The 20,731-nt window shown below is 48.3% G+C and overlaps 1 pseudogene; it reads right to left on the bottom strand.

Moving 5' to 3' along the window:
- Positions 1 to 20,229: 20,229 nt before the first annotated feature.
- On the bottom strand, positions 20,230 to 20,731 carry LOC128781068 (large ribosomal subunit protein eL43-like; annotated as a pseudogene).

Genomic DNA, 20,731 nt, shown 5'->3' with positions numbered 1-20,731 from the left:
GGTCCAGAAGGACTGTGTAAGTGAGTAAGTGGGTATATTAGTGAAAAGGGGAGAGCAGGGACAAACTGATGATTGGGGGACAAATGAGTTGTGTCAGTGAATGAGTGCAGAGCTCATGAGTCGCCCTGGGAAGGAGGACGAGGAGGACCCGCATGACCAGGGTCATCCTCAGCAGGCTACAGACAGAGACTGGCCCTAGGTCTACCCATCAGATAGAAGGCCCTGGATAAAATGTTGCTGAATGAGCAGCTGCCAGTCCTCCCTGACTAGAAGACAGACAGCACAGATCCAAGAGGATAGGCTGGACTCAGACAAGTTCTAGGAGTGGGGCGAGGAGGAAGGCAGAAAAGAAGCAATGTGAGGTCTTCTCAGGGGGGTGCAATGGACTCAGGTGTCCCTGATCTCAAGACACCCTGTCCCAGGGCTGGGAGGCTATCTGGTCCAATTGGGCGCTGCAGGAGGGAAATCCTGGCAGTGGAAGGGAGGGGACTAGCAGAAGCTGGACGAGACCTGGAGCATTGCTCCGTTTCCCCGGACTTCTCTCCTTCCCTTGAGTTGGGGGAAACTGAGGAGGGGTGAGGCACCTCACTGGAATGGCCTCCACAGAACTACCTGTGGCCTCATGCTCAGGGCACCTGCGTGGCCCAAGTTGGACAAAGTGAACTGACTCCAGATGGACTGGAATCAAGGCACCCAAGGGCCAGGCCAGGAACACCACGTAACTGTGGTGCAAGGGACTGCCTGACTCCAAGTAACCCCAGCTGGGCTGGAGCCCAGGCAGCTACAGAAGGGACTCAGACAAAGGTTGCAGCAAGTTCGCTGGTTTTAAAAGTGAATCTTAGCCCTGGCCAGTGAGGCTCAGTTAATTGGAGTGTCATCTTCGAAACTAAAACGCCACAGGTTTGATACTGAGTCAGGGCACGTGCCAAGGTTGTGGGTTCGGTCCCCAGGTGGGGCGCATACAAGAAGCGACTGATTCAATCTCGATGTTTCTCTCCTTCTCTCTCCCTCCCTTCACCTCTCTCTATAAATCAATCAGCGAGTCCTCGGGTGAGGATAAAAAAAAATGAATTTTATACACACACACGTCGCCTGATATCTATGGACTTTAGGCTGATTTTTTTCCCTTGTGCCTCCTCCACTCCTGACCTATTGGGGAACACTTGAGCCCAAAGGTCAGGATCTGCTCCACCTCCTGTCCCCCGTGTGCCCTTATCCCCTGCTGGGCCAGGAAGAGGCCTGAGAAAACAGGACGTGGTCCCTGCCCTCTAGAACCTGACCCCCTCTGTCACCCAGTGAACCTCATGGGTTGACAGCCTACTGTGTGTCTGCACTGTGCTGGGCCTGCGGCTGTAACAGGGCAGGAGGCAGACGAGGCACCCCACTCAGGCAATTTATATCTAGTGAGAAGAAAGCTACAAGCATGTCAGATAAATATGATAAGATCACATTGTGGCATGTACTAGGAAGAGAGGAAAGTAAAACAGTGAGTTAGAGCCTTGCTGCTTGCAAGTGTGGCTAGCAGACTGGCAGGCAGCTTCTAATCCCCAGGGAGCTCATCAGAAACGCAGATTCCCAGGCTCTGTCCAGGATTTCCAAATCAGAAGCTGCATTTCAACAAGATCCCCGGGGGGAATGCCTGTGGCTAGGGGGTCAGGAATTCACTCCAAACCAACAATTATTATCCCAAGGAAGAATAAATGTTTGTGGCAAGACCTCAATGTTCTCAGCTTCTGCAAGATCTGTCTTCCGGGCAGAGGGGACAGCCAGTGCTGCTGAGCATAAAATATTCTCCTTGAAGGCACACCTACCGCACCGGGCAACCATAGCAAGTCCCTCCACTTCTCTAGGCCTCTGTGTCCCACTCGGAAAACTGAGGAGTGTTTGAGAAACTAAATAAAGCTTCTTTCAAGGTAAAAAGCAAACAAAATCCCATTATCTGAACAGAGAATTTTGGGCATCAAGAGTCAGATGTCCAGTGAAGAAAGGGCTATTTGAGCGAGCGGCAGGGCCCCCCTCTCTGGAATCCTCAGGTCACCTCAGGAGGCCCAGGCCTTTTCTGTTACTCGGGAATACGGGGATGTCTGTTGTTCTGAGAATCCACTGCAAACTCTGCTGATACAAAGGCTCTGTGTGGATAGCTGACGGGAACAGCCCCAGGAAGCTGGCAAGTCTTTGGACCGGCCTCTCCTCCCAAATTCCTCCTTGTTACACTCCTCCTGCAGTTCTGGGAAAACCCGGTCCTTCCTCCAACTGATGTAACAAGCTCCCAGGGCAGCCCAGGGCTCTTGCCTTGCTGAAGAGTAGAGAGAGGAGCTGGCAAGTCTCGGTCGGTCACAAAGGTCTGGATTATCAGAGCTGGATGTACTGCAGAGATCCTGCCACCCTACCTCTACCTCATTACTGAGGGAACTGAGCATCCAACTTCTATTTCCAATCAGGCTTTGTTCACTCCTCTGGAAAAATGTCACCTGCCATGTATATCACTACAACTCTACAATAGTTTTTAAAGATTTTATTTATCTTTTAGAGAGAGGGGAAGCGAGGGAGAAAGAGAGGGTGAGAAACGTCAACGTGCGAGAGAAACATCGGCTGCCTCTCGCACGTCCCCAACCAGGAACCTGGCCCACACCCCAGGCCTGTGCCCAGACCAGGAACCACCTGACAACCTTTTGGTTCTCAGGCCGCTCTCGACCCAGCCGAGCCACACCAGCCAGGGCAAGCCTGTGACATTTTAAAATTCTGTGGTGAGACTAGTGACTCACACAGATAATATGTCTCTCCGCTACCTGAGATCCCCTGAGGGCAAGAAATAAGACAAATAGGCCTTTCCTGTGACCCCAGAACCCTAGGAGCTCAGTAAAGTTTCCTCAGTTGGTTGACTGAAAGGATGAATAAATGAAAGCTGTGGGAATTTGTCTACCTTTGGTGTGTTCCCCAGATATTTCTTCACTCCTTCCTCCTTTTTTTTTCTTTCAGTGTACTTTTACTGAATTCTCTACAGAGGAAACCTGGCCACAAATGGTGCTGGGGGGTGGAGGAGGCAGGCCCAGGGCTCCAGAGAGCTCAAGTGTGATGGGGCCTGGGCTCGGCTACCTCCATGAGTCACTCTGCAGGGGGGGGGTGGAGGGGGAGGCTATCACTCTGCCCACAGGGCTGGCCCCCAGGCTGGGACCCAGGCCGGAGTCCAGGGAGTGACCAAGGACCCCATTCCCACTCTGAACAGATGTGGGAGGGGGCTTGGTTGGGGAAGTAGGACACACTGATCAAGAGCCATGAGCTTATACACAAAACTCAGCCCATAAACACCCTCCTTCCAGGTCTTCTCAGGCCTCCCAGCCCTGGAGCCTTCCTAAGCCACCATTTGGGGCTTCCTTCCCTTTCCAGCCTGGCGTTCACAGTGACTCCTGCTCTGGCTTCTCCATGGATTCTTCCATACATAATCAACCTTCCTTTGCTACAAAAAAGACTCACCCCTCCCTAGCTCAAATACCTTCAATAGTTCCTTGTAGAAGCTTCCTGTGGAACCATAACACCTCACAAATTTAGTGGTTTAAAGCAACGCAAATGCACTATCTCAGCCCCAGAGGTCAAAAGTGCAGAATGAATCTTCCTGACCTAAAGCCAAGGTGTCAGCAGGGCTGTGTTCCTTTCTGGCAACTCTAGGGAAGAATCCATTCCCTTGCCTCTGCCAGACTTTAGAGGTTGCTGGCACTCCTTGGTTTGAGGCCCCTCCCTCCATCTTCAAAGCCAGCAACACCTTCTCAAGCTGCCACCCCTCAGGTCCTCCCTCTTCCAATTGCCAGAACATTTGTCATTATGTTGCAAATGGAGATGGGGTCCAAGTGCTGGGTGGCTGGGAACAAAGAACTGAACAGACCATGTAAACAAAGATAAACAAAGCAAGTGAGAGAAAGTTTCTGGCATCATAACTGATAAATCCTCTGAGAAACAGGAAAAAGCCTAAATCCCCAGAACACCCACCAGAGCTGATACTGACCATCAAAATATCCAGGGAAATAAGTAGGAAACCTGACAATCAGGATCCACTTAATTAGAGAGAGACCAAATGCTGCAATGGCCCCACACCTTCCTGTAGCTGAAGTGGTCAGGCAAAAGGACAGGAAAAACCCAATCCGGTTAGAGAGGAATGCCATGATCTGTTGTGTTTACGGTGTTAACATGGCAAACCAAGGCAAATAGCCACTTGACAGAAAGCACATCCTTACAGTATGTTAGGGATCATCTCAAGCGTTCCAAGTTAATTCTTTCTTTGCTCCTAGTGGCTAGCTCCTTCCCTCCTCCCAGCCCTGGGCCTAATCATCAGGAGATAAAGGAAAAGGAAAAGAAGAAAAGAAAATAGGGACTCAAATTATACAGAAAGCATCAAGAATTGCATTTTACCAATTAAGAATTATGTGCAGAAATTTAGTCATAATGAAAGTCAAACAATATTTAATTCCAAATATTTAAAAGTTAAAATAATATTTAATTCCAAAGTAAACACATATCTGACAAGTTTCAAAATAATTCCAATAAACAACATATCTTACAAATTCCAAGTCAAGATCATCCTGACTCACCAAGTCCTCATTTCTTCCAGGAACCAAAGGGATAGTAGCTTCAGCCTTGGTTCTCTTGTCTTCATCATCCCAAGACTTGGAAGTGGGGCCGTCTCTGGCCAGGGAATGGCTCTCTTCTACTGAACTGTTAGAGGATTTATAGAGTTTTTACTTAAGTTTCTACACATTGGATTCCCCACAGTCCTTGATTATCCGCTGGGGGAGGAAACCACAATGCTAATTATTATCAGGATGCTGAGGACAGCTGCAGCGTCTCAGGGTTTTCCATCCTATCTCCTGCCTCAACTACACAGGCCCAACCACATAATCCAGGATAATCTCCCCATCTCAAGATCAGCTGATTAGCAATCTTAATTCCACCTGCATCCTTAATTCCCCTTTGCCAGGTAACCTAACATATGTTCACAGGTGCCAGGGATTTGGACATTGGCATCTTTGGGAGCCATTATTGTACCCACCACACTCCTCATCCCTTTCACTTGGTTTTTACATGCCGTGACGATTCTTTAAATTAACGTTTTCATAGAAACCCAATGAATAAAACAAACTGAAAAGAAATTGATTTTGCTGAAGCAGGAAAAAGGGGCTATAGCTGACCATCTCTCACTAGCCCTTAGGTCACTGCCAGAGCCCCTAGGCTACTCCACAGAGCACAGCTGGCAATTACCAGGCACAGTGAAGTCCAAAGTCTAACCTTGATGTTCAAGGCCTCAACTAGCCTTTCTGGTTTTATTCTCTGCCATCAGGACAACAGACCTGAGCCCCACATCTGGGCCAGGCTCTGAAGTGGGCAGGAGGGGCACCTGGATTCACAGTCCCTGTCCCCAGGAAGCTCAGCACCTGATGAGGGAGGGGAACAGACAACTAACCAGGCCACTTCATCCTACCTGGGTGAGTATGAAGAGCACAGGGAGCAGAGAAGAGAGGCGCTTGGGGAAGCTTCCTGAAAGTGTAACAACTTTGTGGAGTTAGCAAGGCAGACAAAGGAAATAATCTTAAATGCAGGATGGTAAGGGGGAAAAATGTTTCTCTCTCTCTCTCTTTATCTCTCAATATTAGATGTATTTTTCTACACACACAATACATTTACTATATAGGTATGTATTATATATTAAAGTATACATAGCACATATAATCTTTATAGTACCTATAATAAAGGATATACATATTATAACTTTTCTGATTTCATGCATCTATATATTATTTATGAATACATACATATGCAGAAAATAAAAACACGAATTTAAGGAGCCATCTTTGGGGGGTGAAAGGGAAGAGTACACTTTACATTTGCTAGGCCTTATTTCTCAAGATCAGTGATGGATACGTGGATATTTATTTATTCACTCTCTAGTATTTTTAAATATATTGCATACTTATTTAAAAAAGAAAGGAAAGTGGGAAACGTTTTCCAGGCAGAAGTATTAGCTTGAGCAAAAGCCAAGACACGAAATAGCAAGAATACTGATGAGTCCTCAACATGCCTGCCCTGTCCCAAACTCCACAGTAACGTTTCCAGTCTTCTCTCGCCCCTCTTCCTGCCTCGCCTGCTTTTGCCCAGCCTCACGCCCCGCGGCTGACCGTTCTGACAAGATCCGCCCCTCCCTATCGGATAGGTTGTCACCCCCCTGGGAAGTGTACACTTCTCATCAGCTGGTTCAGTTCAAGAGCGCCTGCGTGTCCCCCGCAGAACGCAGACTCAGACTGTGGCAATGTTGAGCCGCACGCAGCACCAGGGTTCGGCCCCGACGCTGGGGCCGGCTGCAGCAGTTCCGGCCAGCAGGGGGCGCTGCGGGGCAGGCCAGGACCTGGGCTCCGGCCGTGTTGAAGCGTGGCTCAGCTCTGCACCCGTGAGCAACACAATCCCTGAACTCCCTCTAGGACGTCGCCCGCGGAAACACAGGAGTTTCCAGGTGATAATTGTGTGTCTCCTTTTAAGAGAAAAAGGCTAGACATGGCTGGTATGGCTCGGTGGATTAGGTGTAAGCCTGCAAATGGAAAGATCGCTGGTTCGATTCCCAGTCAGGGCATATACCTAGGTTCTGGGCTAGGTCCCCAGTTGGGGGCGAGCTAGTGGCAACCCATTGATGTATCTCTCACACATCCTCTCTTTCTCCCTCCTTTCTCCTCTCTAAAAGTAAATAAATAAAGTCTTTTTAAAAAGAGAAGGGTTAGAGGGTAGGGAAGAGAGTGGGAGAAAAATCCTCTCCTCCTTCCAAGACCCTACTCCCCAGATAGGTGTTCTGAATGTTTTGCAGCAGTTTATTCAAGGTGCTTGACTCAGCAGGTAAAAGCACCAAGCCAATCCCCCCGATTTCTTTCCTTCTGCCAGCCACTGCCCTTTCGAATGGATTCTGTGAACTTATTCAATACTGTTACTGGATGCAATCTCGCAGCTCCACTGGCTTTTCTGAGAGTCTCCCGTTTATTGTCCTGCAATTTCAACTCGTGAATAAGCTAAGTGTAGGCCAATGTTGAAGCCAAATTTCACCCCCCCCACCCCCACCCCCATCCAGGCCTTCTCTGGCAGGGACACTCGGTGGCTGGGGAAGGGCTGGCGGCCTGGGCAGCCTCTCTCTAATCTCCATCGCTGTTCTGCTCCTCCTGTCTCTCCAGGACTGGGCCTGGCTCTCCAGGGCTGGATGGGGGCGAGGTCTGACTACACCAGGGCCCTCAGGGCGTGGCAGGATCCCAAGGCAGACACTTCCTATCAGGAGCCCTTTGATGAGCTCCTTGGAGACCCACCACACCATTCACCTGTAGTACCCCAGAAACAGGGCCGGGTTGCCTCCCCCTAAAGGCTGCTTATAGTCCCCATGGCTTCAGGCATCCCTCCTCGCACTTCCAGCCTCATTCTGCTGGGGGCCCATCACACCTAAATGGGAGCCCTCTTCCATGGGTTTTTTTTCAAGAAGGCCTCCATTCAGTTCCTTTCTGTGGGGTCTGTATGTGCCCCTGCAGGACACACACACACACAAGCACGCACACACACCCCTGCCTAGCAGCCCGCTTCTCACCAGCTCTCACCAGATTCCAGGCTACAGACCCTCCAAGACTCCCCAATTGTTCTCCTAAAGCCTGTCTCCCCCGGTTTGAGGTGAAAGGGAGCAGCTCCTTGTGCTCCCTGGTGGGGGTGGGTTGGAGGACAGACAAAATGAGAGTCCTGAAAACTCTGTCCAAAGAGATAATCCTCCCAAATTCCTGGGGGATTTTGGCTTTCTCTGTGAGGGCAGGAGGCAAATTTTAGCTCTGTTCTCCCTCTCAGGTGGTTCTGCAAAGGTGATCCAGTCTTTCTCTCTCTCTCTCTCTCTGACTATTACACAGTTATGCTATTGTTTTATTAATTCAAAAGCACTTTACAAGAAAGTATAAGTATGGCTTCCAATAGGAATGTTACAGCTTAACTTGATACCAAGCTCACAGATTTTAGTTTTGCAAGGAAAACAGGCTTTCATGTTAAACAACAATTTGTAAACAAAACTTTAATCCCAGGGATTCTCCCAAAACATATTACAGCCTCTTTAAGGTCAGCAGCTCTGGCATTGTTTCTCTCTGTGGGGCCGAGGCTGAAATTCTGAGGCGACTGCAAAAGTCTTTGTTTACATTGTATTAGTTTCCAGCCTTTGCCTGAGAGCAGTGTCTCCAAACTCAATCCAGAAGAGACCTGTCAGAGGATTTACACAAATACAAATCTGACGTCACTCCTCTGCCTAAAGCACTCCCAGCCTCTCTGGTAGGCATGCTGCCTTTCAACAACTGGGGCTTTGTAAACACTTTGGGCACTTTACGCTTTCTCTCGCTCTTCTTCCTTTCCTTCTGCCAGAAGAGTTCTGGGTTTGCTTTTCCACTTGGCCAACTCCTTGTGGACTTTGAAGACCAGCATCAGAATGTCACTTCCTCCAGGAAGCCTTCCCAACAGCACCTCCACTGTGCTTACACAGGCTTTATCCCAAATAGTGTTCCGTTGTAATTACCTCAGTCTGTAGTATCTCCTCACTCGATTCTGAACACTTTGAGGACAAAGTGTTTTGTGGAGTGTGTTTAGGTTTTTTATATGAAAACACCAAAAAGAAAATCAAAATCACCCATAATCCCACCGCTATTTTGATATCACAGGAAGGACACAGAATCTTCCTTCTCCTGCCTGTCCTGCCAGTCCTACCTCTAGTGGCACTACTTTCAACAGGGTGGTTTGTTTTCCTGGCACACACACACACACGCTCTTTTATAATTCTTATTCTTGGTCTGCAATTTTCACTTTTGCTTAATGGGCTAACTTGAGCATTTTTTATGTTAATGCATATGGTTCATCCTCATTCTTTTTAAAAAAAGTATGTGCATATATTTATATATAACATAACGTGTGTCATTTTAACCATTTTAAGTTATGACTTAGTGGTATTACTTACATTTATAATGTTGTACAAACACCACTACTATCTTTTTCTGAAACTCTTTCGTCATCCCAAACAGGACCTCTGTACCCATTAAGCAATAACTCCCCACCCCTGTACACACATACCCCACCTCCTGGCAACCTCTAATCTACTTTCTGTCCCCAGGAATGCCTCCTCCTTTTTCAGTGCCTGAATATTATTCTGCAGTAGGAGACACCATCATTTACGTAATCATTCTCTACTAATGGGCATTCAGGGCCTTCCCTGGTTTTTGATAATGCAAATAATGTTGCAACAAGTGCCTGTGCATCACAATTACCTTTAACAGGAAGGCTCCTGCACCCCACCCCCAGATATTCTGGCTTAATAAGGACAAGCAGGGCCCAGGAATTTAGGTTTTTAAAACATCCTACTTGACCATTGTGATGTGAGACCACACAGTGGGAGTCACGGCTGTGGGGCCTGGAGCCGCTTCATTCCCGGATCCCCAGCACCCAGCCCTGAGCCTGCCCACAGAGAGTGGGTTTGCTCACTGGAGCAGCGTCCTAAACTCCTGGCTCCCACCCACACTCCGCTGCCACCAGGCCGCGGTGAGTCAGCAGGCACAGCGTGTTGGTCCTCGGGATGACAGAGCCTGTAAGGGAAGCTTGATGGATTGTTTGTCTTCCAACCTGGAAGCCTCGAGTCACCCTGGTTTACCAGGCAGCTCCCAATACCACGATCTGTTAGCTTTGCCATTCGTGGGAGGCAAAATCACCACTCACTCAAACCCAGGCCTACCAAGGAAAGTGGTGCCTGATCTAGCCTGGGGAAATTATGATTCACACTACTTGGAGGGTGGGTGGGTGGAGGACCAAGAGCCACCAGGAGCAAGAGAAAAGAGGCAGAAACAAGGCTGGATTCCAGGGGTAAAAATTAAAAGGTGAAGGAGAAAGAGTAGAGAGGAAATTAAAGCAAAGAGACACACAGAGAGTTAAGAGGCAGAGGGAGAGAACATGAGAGTTAGAGGGCGGGCAGGCATGGAAATGAGAAAGGAGAAAACAGAGACAAGGGGGTGGGGGTAAGAAGAAAGAGAAGACAAAAGGAAAGAGAACACAAAGCAGGAAGTAGGGCGAGTTCCTTAGCTGCCATTTTGGATCCATCCAGAAAAAACTGCTTGTGCTTCTGGTCCCAGCAAGACGTTGGTGGAGGTGGCCTGGCTTGGTCCTCGGCGATGAGCTAGCTCGTGTTTTCAGCCCTTGGCTGCAGCCCTGGCTGCCGTGCTGGGAGGCAGACTATGAACGTGGGGCAAAAAGTCCTCAGGGCAGCCACATCCTGGGTGCCCAGTGGTAGACACAGCCTTTCTGGTCACTTGGCAACAAGGAATAATATCCTCAAAAGGTGCATACTTCTTGCACAGTTCCTTAGCTATAGAGGATGCTTGTTCCAATGCTATTTATGGTAAAGGCGGAAAGGAAGAAATGAGGCTTTATACATTTATGATATATCATAGAACACCATCTTATACGGCCATTAAAAATAATGGTACAGAATTCTTAATAATACGGAGAAATCCTCATAATATTGGGTGAAAATATAATAAGCTCATACATGTGTAAATGACGTGGGGACGGGAGTAATGGGGGCGGCACAACCTCTACCCTGGCTCAAAGTCTTCTCGAAGTTCAGCCCAGTTCAAAACTCTGTGCTTAGAGACAGCTGTTTTTTGACGATCTCAAGTCCAGACCCTAAACCTTTCCTCTTACCCCATGCTTTCCCTCTTGGGGAAATTCCCTTAAAGTCTTGCCGGGTAAGTCCTAGTCTGTGCTCCAACTATAGAAGCCCAAGTAACTGGATTCTTCTACCTGCCCTGGTGTAGCCAGGGGCCTGCCTGTGACCAGCAGAAGCCCGTGCTGCCACATGATCCCGGCCAGGCCCCTGCCACTGGGCCCTGTGACCTCCTGACCCCCATTCTCGGTGAATATTGATAGTCTTGAAAGAAAATCTCTTTTTGTGTGAGGAGCTGGCATTGGCCTCTGTGGCTTGCCCCCAGGAGCCAGGTCTGACCCTCTGGCTGTGCTCAGTAGCAAGGAGTTCTGCTATCCCCACTCACCAGGTGTGCAGAGCCCCTCCCTTCCTCAGGGTTCAGGTGTCCTGGGGCTGCGTGAAAAGGTGTCTACATGGGGTGATCGCTTAGGGCCTCTCACTGGGCCTGGGCAGCCAGTGAATGAGGAGCTGGATGGGCTGCAGTTAATTTCTGTCCTGGAAACTGAGAAGGAGGAGCTGGCAAAGGTCCTGGGTACAGGCCCTGGGAGGGGCTCCACTTGGTGACAGTGGATCAACAATAACTAGCCCCCCCGCATAGCACCTGAGCCAGAAGCTGGCAGCATGCCCTGAAAAAGATGATCTGGTGGAGAATAAGGAAGGGATCCAATCTCCACTCACACAGGCACCGGGATATCTCAGAGAAGGAGGGACAAGCTGCCCACCAGGAGCAGACCCTCCACGACTGTGGAGGTCCCAGGACTTGGCGTCTGCCCATGTTGGTTACTTTGTACTAGCCTGTCTTTGCCAGCAACTCTTAGATGAAAAGAGTCTCTGGGTGTGTTTTGGGGAATTTTAAGGGAAGATGGGTGGAAATATAGTGCCCTGTTTCACAGCTAGTCTGGTAGGGGAAACCTGGGGCAGGAGTGGGTAGCACGACTTTTCTTTCTTTTCTTTGTATGAACATTTTATTGAAGTATATACAGAGGAATTCACCCAAGTAATTCTCCCAAGTAGTTCAAAAAGTAAACACACCTGTGTAATTGTAACCTGACTCACACGTGTAGCCTGGTAGGAATCTGGCATAGATTAACATTTGTCTCCAGTTTCTAACTTTGCCTTGATGCACATGTAAGCCCACTTAGATCACTCTGAAGTTTACAGGTTTGTGTGATGCTATGTTGCAATTTGCTGAAAGTCTCACAGAAAGACCAAGACTTAGGTGTTTACTCACACCTGCTCAGTTCCTGACGTTGATTGCCAGACTGTTTTTCAGGAACAAACCCAGAATGTTTTGCAGGTCCTGGGGTGGGGGGAACACGCTAAACTGCGAGACCAGCTGGAGCAGCCTGAAGGACCCCCCAGGGGCCTCCCTGAGAACTTTCCCGTTATATCCTTATTACATACTTGAGCTTGTGGTGTATGTATAACCATGTTCCCTGACTTCCAGTGCCCTGGAATGTCTCCACCGATACATGCAATGACAAAGTCTACCTCGCTGTTTACGCGTGATTTCCCTTAATAAAGAAGGATTTGATATTTTGTTCAGGGACACAACGCTCTGGGAACAATCCCTGGTGTGTTCTTGTTTGCTGGATTGCCATAATGTTCCTGAAATCATCTCAGAGTTATCTTTGGGCTGGCAACTACCCAGCATTCGGACCTGGTTTGGTCTGGTAAGATAACCATCCCCCAGCTCAAGACAAAGAACATTACCCAGAATGCCAGAAATCCCTCCTTTGGGCGGCAAAGGAGGGTGGATTAGCAAAAGAGGGAGGAAGGACGAGATCTTGGCAGGTACCAGCCTGGCCTGATGTGTGGTCCTAGAGGCTGAGCAGGAGCGCCCCCTTCTTTATTAGCACCAGCCAACGAACTGCAGGGCTCGGAACACACCCCGCATCCAGTGTTCAGGGTCTGCCCTTGAGAACTTGGTGGGGAGACTATCAGACACAGGTGGCCCTACAAAACAAGACAAGGAACAGGGGTTTTGCAGAGGTTCACAGACCAAATAGGGCTGAGCCAAGAGCCTGAGGGCAAACAGGGAAAGGGGTGCTTCCTGGCTGGGCTGGGAGGGTGTGTGCTCACAGGGGCCTAGGAGTGGCTGGTCCCAGGGGAGTGGCCTCAGCAAACACTGTTTGCTCCCTGAAGTTTCTGTTTGTCCAGGAATGGTTCACCTGAGCTCCACTCATCAGTCCCTTCTCACCTCCCCCCACTGTGAGCTCCTTTTGGGGGGATACTGAGGTACCGTGGAACAAGCACAGCTGCGGCATCAGAGAGGCCTGTGTTTGACCCTCGGCTCTGGGCTCTGTGACGTTGGGAAAGTCACAGTCCCTCTTCTACCTTGGTTTCCTCACCAGCACAACAGGGCTACAACGTGTACCTCAGGAGACGGTTTTGAAGAGGAAATAAGATCATTTATGTAAAATGCCTGACATTGGGCAGGCACTTTATAAATGTTTGTTCCTATCCTTTGACACTTTTTCATTGAGTAGACACGGTAGTCCCCTCTACTCACAGTGGATACATTGCAAGGCCCCCAGTGGACACCTGAAACCACAGACAGTACCAAACCCTACATGTACGATGCTTGCCCTGGATGTATATAACTATGATAAATTTCATGTCTTTTCCATCTTAACTAAGCACTTATCACACATTAGGGTTGTAACTTTTACAGTTTGAGGTGCAACAGCAAAACTAGCAAGTTTTCTTCTGTACGATTTCACAGGTAGAAGATTCATTCTTACTGTAGATCTTAGCAACCTCAGCATATGATTTTTTCTTTCCTTATTAAGTTGAGAAATTTCACCTTTTCACTTAAAGGAAGCACGTTCTGGCTTCTCTTTGGCGTATCCAAATTGCCAGCATCACTGCTTTTGTGATGTGGGGCCACTATTAAGTGACGTAAGGGTCACGGGAACACAAGCCCTGTGCCGAGACAGTCGGTCTGCTAACCTGGACGGCCCCTCCCGTGCACAGCATGAAGTCGAGGGACAAAGGGATGATTTACATCCCAGGTGGGATGGAGAGGAACGGTGCAAGATTTTCTCACGCTACTCAGAATGGCACACAATTAAAAAGTATGAATTTTTCCTGCTGGAATTTCCCATTTAATATTTTTGGACCACAGTTGTCCACGGGCCACGGAATCTGCAGAAAGCGAAATGGCAGGCAAGAGGGATGCTGTGTTTGTTTGGGGCCCGGTGTGTAGCAGGTACTTTTGCTAGGTACCAGGAGGAGGATGGCGAACAAAGACGGGAAGACTGGCCGCCCTCACGGAGCCCAGAATCTAACCAGTGGGACAGACACTAAACCAATTTAAAAAATGCATGTTATCGAGGAAAAGAATGACGTGTTATCAGAAAGAATATCAGTGGTGACTTCCTCCAAACAGAGTGGTGGCTATTAGGAAGGCCCCCTGGGGAAGGTGATGGTTAAGCTGAGATGTAAAGAGGAGAATGAACAAGGCATTTTGGAAAACAGTACCCTGACGGGGAGAAAAGGCACAGGTTTTAGAGCAAGTGTACATGGATTTGAAATTCCGGTTCCACTTATTCAGCCATGGGACTTTAGATGAGTCCCTTTATTAATCTGAGTCTTAGTTTTATCTTTCGTAAAGTGTGGCTAAAAATACCTTCTACATAGAATTCAGAGGATGGAACCCAATTGTGCATATAAAGTGCCCTTCATGGCAAATACTCAGTAAAACCAGTCCCCTTCCTGTCCCAGCTCATGACTAATTGTCAAGTGACTGGCACAGAGACAATACATGCACTCAAGAACACCTATAGGCAGGACACAGGTGGCTCCTCGAGCTGGGTATTCGAGGAGAGGTTAATAAAGGGACTTGATAAAGGTATGGCAGGATTGGGGGTAGCAAGAAGGAACAGTGCAGTCCCTCAGGACTAGCGACAGTGGGGTCCTAAAGGGGGTGAGGAAGTTAGCAATGATCAGAACCTGAGGGAACGGCCCGTGGAAGGGGGGCCTGAGAGACACAGCTGAATTGCAGGGATTGGACAAGGAGAGAGCCAAGGGATTAAATACTCTGACCTCAGCTTCCCCTTGCCCTCTGCTCTTTTGCTAGGCCTCCCACTGGCCAAACGGGTGGAAGCCAGAGGGCCTGAGAGCTCTTGGATGTAACCCATTAGGGTCAGCTGCCCAGGGTGGAGAGCAGGGGACAAAGGGTACAGTAGATCTGGAGGGACCAATGGCAGAGCCACAGCACAGGATCCATATCACTGGGTCTCTTTAGAATGAAAGTGACAGATGGATCCAGTGTAAAATGACTTAAGTCAAAAGGGGATGCCTCAGGCCACCTAACTGGAAACTCCAGGGTACAGCCTGGGGCACAGCTTAATCAGTGCTCAGTGGATAGTCAGGAACCAATCTCTCATCATCTCTCAATCCTATTTCCCTTCATGTCAACTTTACTCTCAAGCTACAGGTAGTGGCAAGCTGATGGCAGTAGAGAGTAAAGGAGGAGGCAGTCCCCCAAGGAAAACTGTGGCTCTCTATCAAGGAGAGGCAGTAGACGCTGTCCACTCTGTGCTCATGGTCGATAAACTCAGTTGACAGGGGTTGGTACTTCTGATGCCAGGTGAGCAGCCACCCATTCCCATCTCCGCACTAAAGGGACTCAATCACCTATCTAGTGTCCCCATTAGACAGGTAGCAAAACAGGCCCAGTGACAAGAAGGGCTCTGCACAAGACCATGCAATTAACGTCAAGGCCAGAAGTTGAACTCAGGTCACACAGTCTGTCTTTCTCATAACTTCTTTATTTAAACATTCAAAAAAATTAATTATAGTTGACATACAATATTATATTAGTTTCAAGTATACGATTATAGTGATTAGACTTTTATATAACTTACAAAGTGATCACCTTGATAAGTACATGATTTCTTTTTAAAAGAAGTAACCCTGGCTGGTTGGCTCAGTGGACTGAGCGCCAGCTTGTGAACCAAAGGGTTGCTGGTTTGATTCCCAATCAGGGCACATACCTTGGCTGTAGGCCAGGTCCCCAGTGAGGGGAGTGTGAGAGGCAACCACACATTGATGTTTCTCTCCCTCTTTTTCTCTTTCCCTTACCCTCGCTGTCTAAAAATAAATAAATAAAATCTTAAAAAAAGTAAAAGAACCCTTAGATCATGTTTGGATGAAAAAAAAAGAAAGAAAGGAAGGGAAACATTGGTAATAAAAATAAGACAACATAGGAAGATATACAATGAAAAGTAATTTTCTTCCCGTGGCAGACTCCCAGTCCTCTTCCCTTCTGGAAATTATCATTGCAAACGTAGTGGTGTGCATATGTATAAGATAACGTTATTATTACTATGTTGGAGAACTTTCTATATTAGCACATGGAGATCTACCTCATTTTTTGTAGTGGATGTAGAGTATTCTAAAATGAGTATGCAGTCTAATTTATCCAAACAGTTCCCAGTTGATGAACATTTAGGCTGGTTTTAGTCTTTTGCTTTTATACACAATACTGCAATGGACATCTCGGTACACATGGTGTCTTTGTACACTTTTGCTCTAGGGGCTAATCCCAAGAGCGGAAATGGCACTTCATGGCTTTAAGGGGCTCATCCTGACATCACTTTCACTAGAAGGAAGCAAGACTGATGATGTTGGGAGGGATCTTAACGGTTGTCAAGCCCAGTTATTCCCTCAACCTTTTGCAGACAAGAATACTGAGGCCGGGGGCCTGACAGTATGCCAGTAGTAGAACTGAACTAGAAGCGGAGAAAAGGGGGCGTGGTCGGGACAGCGCTGGCGTTGTGACCGGGCCTGACAGTGCAGGGATTGGTTAACACTGCAGGCTCTGGAGCCAGATTGCATGGATCTGAATCATGGCTTAGAAAAGCGGCCTTTCTAAGCTTCAATTTATTCACCTGGAAAATAGGGATGATTTTAATCTTCCTTATAGAGTTGCAGCGAAGATAAAAGAGATCACGCCTATGAAACAAGAGTTACCTATTCGTGCCATTCCCTACTCTGGTCATCCTTGGGCTTAAAAGGTCCATGAGCTGATGAACTCAGGGCACACCTGGCCTCCAGCCACAGTCTGTTTCCCTGCAGCCAAGGCCAAGCCGAGCAGGTTCTAACCTCTACCCAGAAGCTCTGGCTGCCCCTTCCTTGCTGAGTGCAGCTTGCTAGGTCTGGGGAAGTTCAGCAAGAGGGCTTCAAAGGGAAGCCCAGCCATGCCTCTTACCTATAAGGGTCTCCAGGGACAGGCACCTGTGCCTGGCACTGACCACACACTATTTCCCAGATTCCTCCCAGAAACTCTGTATTGTCATCACAACTCCCATTTCCGAGGTAAAGAATATGAGGCTCCCAGAGTTAAAGAGATTTGCTTCTAAATCAAGAATTCCCAGGGCAGAGAGGGGGACTTCCCTGGGGCAAAGGAGCACACACTGATTGATTATGATATTGATTCATTAAGGCACTTGCATTCTTTGGAGTTTATAATGTGGCCTTTCCATCCAGAGGCAGCCTCAGCCAAAGACAATCAAAAAGAGACGGGATTCCTTATTCTCCTGTCACAGACCTCTTTCCTTCAGCTCCCCCTCTAACTCAGCACCTTCTCCCTACCTCAGGGCCCTAGGTACCTGTTTTCGCACCTCAGCCCTGGGAAGGCTTCCCTGCGCTTGCACACCACCCGGAGCCCACCATCATCTGTGTGCGCTCATGATTCCTTGCTGTCTCCTCTCAGAGCGCTGATAACGCTGTGTAACCAGGTACTTATTTGTGCGGCTATTCAGTTAGTCTGTGTCCCCACTGGTCATGAGCTCCAGGAGCGCAGCTATAGTCTTGTTCACTACTCTTTTCCCCATGCCTTGTGCCATGATTGACACACAGCAGGCCCTCAGATACCCGTGTCCCTCGTCTCTAAAGGAGAATGGCCCTACCTGCTACCAGTGCTGTTCTGAAGAGTAAATAGAACAAATCTCCCAAAGTGGGGGTCCAACGTCAGGCCAGTGTGGGCCAGGCCTGGACCATTCTCTAAAGATCTGCGTATTTTTCAAACAGGCATGGAGCAGAGGGAAGGGAAGAGGGTCCTTGCGGGTTGGCAGGGGCCTCCCTTGCTGGGGGATTCACAAAGGGAGCCTTGTGTGGGAGTGGTGGCGGGATGCCTTGTGGGAGACAGCTGGGCCCAGGGCTGCCAGGCCTGGGCTGAGCTGGGCTGGGCACTCAGCCACAGGCAGCCCTCTGAGGGCCTTTTCATCTGAGTCCCAGCTGCCACTTGGCTTGCTGGCCTCAAGCCCAGTCTCCTAGAGAGGAGAAGGGCTGGCAGCTCTGTCCTAGGAAGAAGAACAAAGAGTGGGGCGAATGGGAGGAGGGCAGAGGGAAGCAGTGCTGGCTCTTGGAATTAGGCCAAAGGGAAACAAGATCCAGTCATAGGTAACACCAAGGAGCTGTTTGAATTCTCTCTTTTTTAAAGATTTTATTTATTTATTTTCAGAGAGAGGAGAAGGGCGGGAGAAAGAGGGAGAGAAACATTATCAATTGGTTGCCTCTTGCACACCCCCTACTGGGGACCTGGCCCACAACCCAGGCATGTGCCCTGACTGGGAATTGAACTGGCAATTTTTCTGGTTTGCAGGCTTGTGCTCAATCCACAGAGCCACGTCAGCCAGGGCTGAATTATTTTGTTGCCATAGTATCAAGCAAGACAGGATTACAGAGACCATCTCAGACAACATCCCAATCCCCACCATGTTACAAGTGAAGAACTGAGGCCCAGAGAGGGTCAGAAATTTGCCAAAGGTGACACATGAATGGCAAAGCCAGAACTAGAACCCTGGTCTCTTGTTTCCAGGTGCTAAAGGACTCTGAAAGAGCCACTTCATCTCCAGGAGCCTCAGGGTCCTCATACACAAAGTGGAGGTGCTAACTTCTATTTTGAATGGTGAGGGCCAAATAAATACCCTAATGGCTATAAAAGGAAGAGGAAAACCATTTGAATCGGTTCTTGAAAGCTATGGAGGAGTTTTCCAGAGAGAACGAGCTGGTGGGGAAAGGCACTCTGGCAGAAGCAACAGCATAAGCAAAGGCAGTAAGGCGTGGGAGTGCAGGTTGTGTTCCAGGGCAGCTGGGGCTGGGGAATAAACAGAAAACAGGACTAAAAGCCCAGGCTGCTTGATACGGTCCCTCCAAAGGTCCAGCCCTCTTTTCTGGGTGATGAGCCTTCAGAACTCAGCCTCCCTGTGGAATCATCCTGACCCTTGCAGCTGATCAGCCCCCCTGGGGAAAGTGGAATTATACGGAAGGGGAAGTGGGCAGGTGGGCTGTGCGGAGCCTGTGGGAGACCCCCCAACCCAGACACTGCAGGCAAGAAGCCTGCCTTGAGGAGATCACAGCTGCTTCACCATCACCCAGTCCTGTTTGCAGAGTCATAATGTTCAAAGTACATACGTTGTCCAGTGTTTTTGCCCCTTTGGGCTGCTACAGCAAAGATGCCATAAACTGGGCAGCCTGTAAAGAGCAAACCTTTCCCCCCACAGAAATCTGAAGGCTCTAAGTCCAAGATGCTGCTGGTGGCGGATTTGATGTCTGGTAAGAGCCCACTTCCTGGTCATAGATGGCCATCTTCTTGCTGTGCCTCCATATGGTGGAAGGAAAGAACTCTCTGGGCTCTTTTTTATGAAAGCGCTAATCCTGTTCACGAGAGCTGCACCCTCACCTCCCAAAGGCCTCACCTCCTAACACCATCACATTGGGTGTTAGCTTTCAACATACAAATTTTGGAGGGGTACAAACATTCAGACCATAGAACCCAGATACAAAACAATTATTCAGTCACAGAAAGAGAATTTTGGAGTGAGTAAGAGATGGAGCGTGGCTTTGTTAGTTACCAGTTGTGTGGCCTTTTAGCCACTCACTTAACTTCTCTCAGACTCAGTTTCCTCATCTGTCGAGCAAATCTAACTGCTTGGAAGGACTGATACAAGTATCTGTGTTCAGTGCATGTGCTCAGCACATAATCATTTTCTTCCCATTTCCCTTCTTCCCTTGGCACAGCTGACCCCGTGCTGGGAAGAATTCCTTACAGGCTTCTCAACAAACCTCTCCCTCCTTCAAGACCCGGTTTACCTACCACCTCCTCCATGAAGCCTTCCCAGATTCCCTAAATTGAAAAGCTGACTTCCTCCTGGAATACCTTGTGCTTCTCTTATGCTGCTTTTTCATAATTTATGGTTTTTCATGTTCACTGACACTAGTGACATAATAGAAGGATACATGATAAAACAAAACAAAACAATAATCACCCCTCTCCCTTTCAACCTCCACCCTACTAAATAACCACTGGTAACACCCACTGTGTATCATTCTACACCTTTCTGATTATTTGCTCACATACACAGATATAAATTTATAGAAGAGGTTTGTTATGTTTGTGTTTTTACACAAATGGATTCCCACAGTATACAATGCTCTGATATTTATTTATTTTTTGTTACATAAATTAACCCATTTATTACAGGTCACCAATGTTTCGCATCGTGGAGCTTCTACTGGTCTTTCAATTCCTTCAGTCTTCTGATGGTCGACTTTACTGGGATGGCAGAAGTGTGTTGTAGGTCCAGGCAACACCAGCTACTGTGGCCATGCAGGAACCCCAGGGCCAGACCCCCACAGCTCATCTCTTCATCTTGGTTACGCCTCAGAGGAGCAAGTGTTCTTGGCATGCTGGCTGATCTCAATTTTCTTCACCATCTCCCGGGGAGGCGCTATAATGGCTCCCATATTTACCGGCGATTCCGACCTCCTTGGCACCTTTAGCCATGCCGTCGCAAACTAGGTAGGAACCCAGAGAGCTCTAATATTTACTTTTAATTGCTTAATAAATCATGGATAAATGAATAGATGTAGGATCTACCTTATTCATTTTAATAGTTGCATAGTATTCCAAGGCACAAACAAATCACAGTTTATTCAACCATACCTCTGTGTTTCTAATTTTTGCCCCCACAAACAAAACAGTGATAAACATGT

The sequence above is a fragment of the Desmodus rotundus genome, chromosome 5 (genome assembly GCF_022682495.2).
Source record: "Desmodus rotundus isolate HL8 chromosome 5, HLdesRot8A.1, whole genome shotgun sequence".
NCBI classification, from domain to species: Eukaryota; Metazoa; Chordata; class Mammalia; order Chiroptera; family Phyllostomidae; genus Desmodus; species Desmodus rotundus.
The sequence above is the reverse complement of the archived record's forward strand: the minus strand, read 5'-3'. Positions and strand labels throughout refer to the sequence as shown.